Source organism: Ambystoma mexicanum, chromosome 9 (assembly GCF_040938575.1).
Source record: "Ambystoma mexicanum isolate Mex_15411 chromosome 9, UKY_AmexF1_1, whole genome shotgun sequence".
Lineage (NCBI taxonomy): Eukaryota > Metazoa > Chordata > Amphibia > Caudata > Ambystomatidae > Ambystoma > Ambystoma mexicanum.
This window is the reverse complement of record NC_090931.1, coordinates 1,317,646,706-1,317,653,848: the sequence shown is the minus strand read 5'-3', so window position 1 is coordinate 1,317,653,848 and position 7,143 is coordinate 1,317,646,706. Positions and strand designations below refer to the sequence as shown.

Below are 7,143 nucleotides of genomic sequence, written 5' to 3'. Positions count from 1 at the left end.
TGTAGTCCACATGTGTGCAATGGCATCTTCTTTGAATATTTCACATACCATGGCTGCTGGTCCCCTACAGGAAGAAGACCCTGCATGTAGGTAACTTTCAGGACATGAGGGGGAAAATATTGGAGTACAGGGCAAGAAAGATGCATTGGTAAGCGGGTGCTTTTCAAAAAATGATATTCTGAGATAATAGGCACATATCCTTTAATAGAGGTATGATTGTGGTTTAATATGTTATTTAAAAAAGTAAGACTCTATCTGTCTTCGGAAGGAAGGATAGAAAGCAAACCTTTCCAGGGCTTGGATCATTGGTTTTGTGGTGAATGGTGTCAATGCCGGCTCATTTTCTAACCATTCGATCACACATCATATCTTTCAAGCGGAGGAAGGAAATATCGGCGTGAGTGCTTACTAGGCCACTTGATCCCGCCTGTGTATCCCTTGGGAGTATGGGGCACAGTAGGACTAGATACTGCATGTGGTGCAGACTTACATGGACTACGTGTAGTTGCAGATCACATATTCTGATATTCTTCATCAGAGACTCAACAAGGTAGTAGATAACATTCTGGCCAGAATATGACCAACGGAAATAATAATGTACTATACAAAACCAGGCACTCCCGCAATCGCCTACTTGCCACACAGTTACTGCTATTGTCAACTGCAGGAACAGTTCTTTGCATCCTTTGTAGTAAATATGCCGATTGCTGTCTGGAAGCCACCACAGAGAGGCGCAATGCTCAGAAGAGCGTGCACACAAAAGCACCAGGCTGTGGCCTACAGCAGGACCTCATAAGGGCAGGGAAGGCAGGGTGCAGGGAAGTGGGACACGCGGTGCAACGGGATGGCAGCTGTGTGAGGGGTCTACCCAACAGTGGCAAGGGGGAAGGCAGAGAGTGACTTTGCAGGGGAGCGGCCTTTGGATGGCCGCCCTTCTGCACCATTTTTCTAGAATGGGTGAGGTTCGGACATACATCCAATTTATGTTTGTAACATTTGCAGTCCGGCAGTACCCTTTGAGGTAAATCTATGAACCATGTACCTTTATTTGAAACTATTTACTTAAATTACCACACTGAAAGAGCTCTGCTAGTCCAGTAAAGACTAATGATGCAAGCAAAATGGTAATGGTCAGTATCAGGAACATCATTAAGGGCTTACCCCTTTTTACAATAACCTGCACATTTCCAGGTAGGCATACCTTGAAATTTGACAGAAATACCAGTGGTTTAAAGAACGTGATACGTACTTTTCCAATGTTATGCCAGGGCCGTGTTCCATCATTGGAGTACCTTCACTTATACCCAGCCACCAGATCAGAGGAAATGGCAGGCTTGCTCTGGTTCTTTTGTCGCCTCTTCTTTTTACCTGTGAGTGAATATACCGTAGAGATGTCATTAGTGCCTTGCAATAGTCCAGCATGAAATTGTCAGGCGTATACTGGTCTGTGCTAGGGTTAGGGTGGTGATTCTGGAAGACATATAAGGTGACCCATAATTATCTCACGGAGGGGTGGGGATCGCCCTGCTGCAGGAGACACACCTTACAAGAGATAGGCAGACCAGGTTTTCCAGGAAGTGGGGAGGGAAGCTGTACGGCTCCCCCTTCTCTGCATTTGCAAGGGTTGTCCTTGTGTGGATTGCACCGGCCACCCCCTTTCGGCTCCTGGAAACTAAATGTGATGATGGAGGTAGGATGGTGTTGGTCCCTGGGCTCCTGAAGGGTAGAGAAGTGTGTATCATGAACACTTACACCCACAATCATACTGGCACACCCTTTTTTTCTTCACTTAATTCGAGGTTGTCCCTGTATGGATGTGCCCGTGGATATGGGGAGGTGATTTCAATTGTACTGTGGACCCAACAGAGGACAGGTTGGATAATAAATACAAGAAGTCAGCTCCTCCAGCGAATGCCTTTGGAAATTGCTGAGGAACTTTGAGTTGACGGATATAATGGGGCACTCCTACTTGCATTTTTCCACCCTTCAAGGGGTGCACACCCGCATAGATTATATTTTCACAGGACACTAAGTATTAGGGGTATTTGCTGATGCTGCCTATCAAGCCAGGGTCCTCTCTGACCATGCCCTGCCAATGATCACGCAGTTGGGGAGGTCGGACAAACCTCTGATCCCCACTTAGAGGTTGCAGGCAGAGGCTTTACTGAATGATTCAACCATAGGATATCTGAGGGATGCGATAGATAACTTCTTTGACATTAACACGGCAGCATCAATTGGGCAGACACCCTGAGGGAAGCTTTCAAAATAGTTGTGAGAGGAGAAGCGATTGGTAGGATGGGTGGGCTCTGGAGGGAGTTACTGTAATCTCTCACGAGCATAGGGGCAGACATTGAAGCTCTGGAAGGCAGGAATGAGGGAAGTGGAATGGAGTCTAGGGATTTAACCGACTTAACCTCGTGGCTTGGGATCAGTTGGGAAAATTTGATTTTGTGGCATAAACCAGGTAGCTGCACGTGGAGGGGTATAAACCTGGCTGGTTGCTGGCATGGTTGTGCAGCAGAGGTGATAGGAGGGAAATGATCATTGCCATACAGAAGGACCAGGGAATCACTAGGCACGGGCAAGAGGAAATTAACACAGTGGTCTCTAAATATTATGAGACCCTGTACCCGCTTAAACTGGGGGCTTGTGGATCTGATGTAGGAAAGGCTCTGTCTCATATAGCACTGCCTTGTCTAGATGCAGAACAGATGGGAGTGTTGGATGCCTCGCTCTCTGTGGAAGAGCTGGAGGTGGCAATGCACGCATTGCCATCTGGGAAGACCCCTTGGGCGGATGAACTGCTGGGTGAATTCTACAAAGAATACACTAAGGTACTGGGGCCCGAGCTCCTGGGGACCTTGAAGGATGGCTATGAGATGGGGATCCTACCTGGCAGCTTGCGAGAATCAATAATAATCCCAGTGCTTAAACCGAATAAACCACCATTAGAATGAAGCTCCTACAGGCACCTCTCTATGGTTAACCAGGATTGCAAGATCCTTGCGGCTCTGCTGGCTGCCAGGCTAAAGCAAGTGACAGATGAATTGGTTAACTCAGACCAGACTGGGTATATTCCGTGCAGGAACACCAGGTGGAACCGGAGGAGACTGCACCATATCACTGATAGTGTGAAGGATTCGGACTTGGACTGCATGGTGGCCTCGTTGGATGCTGCCAAGGCATTTGATTCAGTCAAGCGAGACCGGTTATGTGAGACCCTGCAGAGTTTTGGCATAGGAGAGGGCTTCTTGTGGTGGGTATACTTGGTGTATACTGAACCGAGAGCTAGGGTGAGAATGGGAAGGCAGATTTCTAATGAGTGGCTGTTGCAGAAAGGTACTCGGCAGGGATGTCTGCTTTCCCTGATGCTGTTTATTTTGGCCCTTGAGCCGCTCGCGGTGTGGCTGCACGGCCTTCGAAGGAGTCAGCTGCTGACTTAGGCTTAATCTGGGAGATAAGTACTTTCAGATACCTAGGGGTAAACTTTAGGCACAATTTTCAGGCTATTCATGTACACGACACACTGAAGGTCTCAGATGGTTTTAGGAAGTCTATGGTGTTCTGGAACAGGCTCCCCTTGTCAATGGTGGGAGGATTAGCGCTCTTGAAAATGGTAGTTCTCCCTGGTTGCTATACCATTTTGTCAATGTCCCTTTCAACATTCCTCACCATTTCCTCAAGAAATTGCATTCCATTGTTAGAGATTTTATTTGGAAGGGCCAGAGAAACAGATTGCACTGAGCACTTTACAATGGGACTATGCGGTGTGGGAATTATACTCCCCCATTTTGATTGTATTTTCTCACAGGGCAGCTGCAGTTTGTCATGCGCTGGCTCGCGGATGGTCTGTCTCTGGACACTAGCTTAATGAAACCTTCTCTCAAAAATTATTTTCTGAAGGAGGTACTGTGGGTGCACAAGAGCACATTTGCCACACCTCATGGCACTTGGGAAGAGTGTGTGGAGGCTATTGGGCTCTGGTGGTGTTGTCGGGTGAGCTCCTCATGGCGGTTCGGGAGGTCAGGAGATACTGGGAGGGTACTGGGGTGCCACGTTAGGTGACTTTTTTCTAGAGAGGAAGGTGATGGAGTTTGAGTCCCTGCCTCAGGTTTTAGGTATACACAAGGGCCAATTTCTATTGCACCTGGGCCTGCTGAAAGAGATTGGTAGTAGATGGCTTGTGTTTCCTGAAGGCATAGAGCCCGATCTGGTTTTGGAGGGAGGCCATGTTGTCTCTAGAATATATTAACTGGTCTTGAGCAAGCTAAGTGAGCCCACCCTGAAAGTGCGGACACAGTGGGAGGCAGACCTTAGCAGGTCCTTCATGGATGCAGAATGGGCTCGGACCCTGATGTGTGCCAAGAAGGTCTCCAGGAATGCCTGATTCAAATTATCACAACTGCATGTGACGCATAGGGCATACCTGACCCCACATAATATATCCAAGTTTTGAGGGGCAGGGGAACATGTCTGTCATAGATGTGCTGCTGAGTAGGCAGATATGTTGCATATGTTCTGGAGTTTCCCGGTGGTTCAGAGTTTCAGGGTGACAATTGCAGACAAAGTTGACCATGGTGGTATTGAAATGCATTCGTGGCCCTCAGAGGCCTGCCTCTTGGGGTTGTTCAAGTGAATAAAAAACACACTGCACACCTCCCCAGGATGCAAGATTTGCTTGCTTCCTAAATGCAGGATTGCCATGACCTGCAAGGCAGAGGGACCCAGTGTGGACGTGTGGTTGTGTGATCTGCAGAGATGGGCTTTTGCTGAGGCCTCATTCTGGTACAGAGCTGTATACAGAGGGATGAAAGAGGTGAGTGCAGATGGGGAGGCTTGAAACGCCCTGACATAGGTGATGTTTATCCTCTCTGATACTATATGTACATGGAGCCCCTCATACATTGGCTGTAATTCTGGACTGAGACTGTATAAACAGGTGTTATTGTAAGTTTCTTTGTTGTTGTCTTTTGTGTTGAGTATGGTTTGCCTTGTGTGAGGATTGTGTCACATTGGTTGGTGGATCTTTTTGTTAAACGCTGTATTGGCCAGTACATCCAAACAAATAACGATGTTGCAAGGCTTTTAGTTGTATCTGTTGTATTTGTTTCGTTTACAAATAAAAAATGGTTAAAAAAAGTATCTCATAGAGAAACAGATCAGTTTCTCTATTGACCATAGTTCAGAAACTCATTAGGGCTAACAGGAGTGCATCTGGCCATTTGATATTTGTTTATGGGCAGAATTTGGCAATTCTATTCTAACATTCTACTGCCTCTGCAGATTGGGAGTGGTATAAGGAATACATCTTTTACAGGATATGCAATGCTGTACAAAGTTTCTTTGCCCCCTGCCCAGCTAGGTATGTGCCTCTTTCACTATTTAAAGTTACTGGTATTGTAGTATTTCAAACATTGGCACAACTTCCTTAAACAGTATCTTCACAACTATTCTTGCATCTACCTTCCTAAAAGGATAGGCTTCCACCGACCCAGACACAATATCAACCAATACAAGTACCAACTACAGACCGCAGCATGTGGTCTTCTGTATAAAATCCATCTGTATGTTCACAAGTAGCCCCCATGGGAAGGGGTGAGCTCAAGTGATACTTGTTGAAGAGTTCCAAACATTATGTTGTTGGCAAATACGGTGCACATCACACAACAACACTGTCCTACATTGGGAAACAATGGAGCGCACCATGTGTTTGACAGCCGTGATCATCCCTCCTTTCGCCACATGTGCAATCTCATGATGTACACAGGCAAAATAAGGTCCTAATACCCTTAGTTCAACCGAGCATCTATCCGAAGGATGTCAGAGGTGACCAGGGTGTGAGAAGCATCCTACATCATTCTATGATTGCTCGTCTAATTGAGTCACATGATCTTGTATTATAGCAAGGTCCTCTAGGGATGTAAATGAAGGCTGCTGTATCTGTGGGAGCATGGATATAGGTTGTAATTGGGAAAGAGCTACTTCTGTAGCAGAAATGCCTGCCAAAGCCATTCCACTTGTCACATCATCATGTTAAGATTGGTGAGCCATACATTTTACAAAAGCAATTTCTTTAGATGAGATAAGGGCATCAGGTATAGCAGAAACATAGATAGCATCTTTAGCGTACGCACCTGCTGCTAATAAAACCCTTTATTGTATCCATATCTTCCAATAATCATGCACAGTTTTGTTTTCAAAAACACAAGCACTCTTGCTAGTGAAAACAGTCCAGCTATTTTGTGTTTGTTGTATTTAGTTTGTATTTATTAAGCGCTTTACGCCAACGTACAGTACATAACATCGCAACACAGTACAATTAAAGGGAAAAAAGACAAGAATAACTAAGTGAAACCAGACCAAATGAGCTTTGAAAGCAGAGCAAAAAAGAGGGTATGAAGAAATAGAGTGTGGGGAAAGCGGAATTGCGTTCCTGTGGAAGGGAGCTAGTAAAGAGAATGAGCAAAAGCAGGTCTGGGCACTGGGTGGGCGAGGAATAGTTAAGAGACAACAGGACTGTGAACAAAGAGTACAGGGTGGAGAATAAAAGGACACCAGGGTAGAAAGATAAGGGGGAGCAAGATTATAAAGGCGTTTATTAAGACGGGAGTGAAATGATTGCCAGCAAAGAGAAGACATAGCAAGATAGATTGAATCACGATGGGAGAGAGAACAGAGAAGACAAATGGAACAATTAAAAATAAATTTGAGAGGACTCAGATGAGAAACTGGGAGCCTGAAGAGGAGGGAAGAGCAATAGCAAACCAGGGAAAACAAGAGAAAGGAAATGATTAACTAGCGGACCGGGAAAGTAAGAAAGGGCCTTGCCTTATGATTGTTCAAAAGGTGGGCCCAGCAAGAAAGAGTATAGAGATGTGAAGAGAAAAGGAAAGAGAGAAATCTAAGTGTACAACAAGACTGCGAGCAGAAGAAGAAATAGAGATGCGTTTTACTGCGTACTGTGACGAGGAAGAGTAGGATGAAGAGTAATAAAGATGATCAGTAAAGGTAAATAATTGACACATTTCATTCTATCACAGTCAATCAAATGAGTGCAGATTTTGGAAAGGAACGGTTTAACGAATGCATCCCAACTCACATGTTTCTATCTCAAAATATTCTTCTGCCATGTTGACACCT

General features: G+C 45.5%; 1 pseudogene; it reads right to left on the bottom strand.

Annotated features, from left to right (window-relative positions):
- Positions 1 to 6,719: 6,719 nt before the first annotated feature.
- The window catches only part of LOC138487459 (zinc finger protein 84-like), a 54,415-nt pseudogene continuing 53,991 nt past the window's right edge, over positions 6,720 to 7,143 (bottom strand).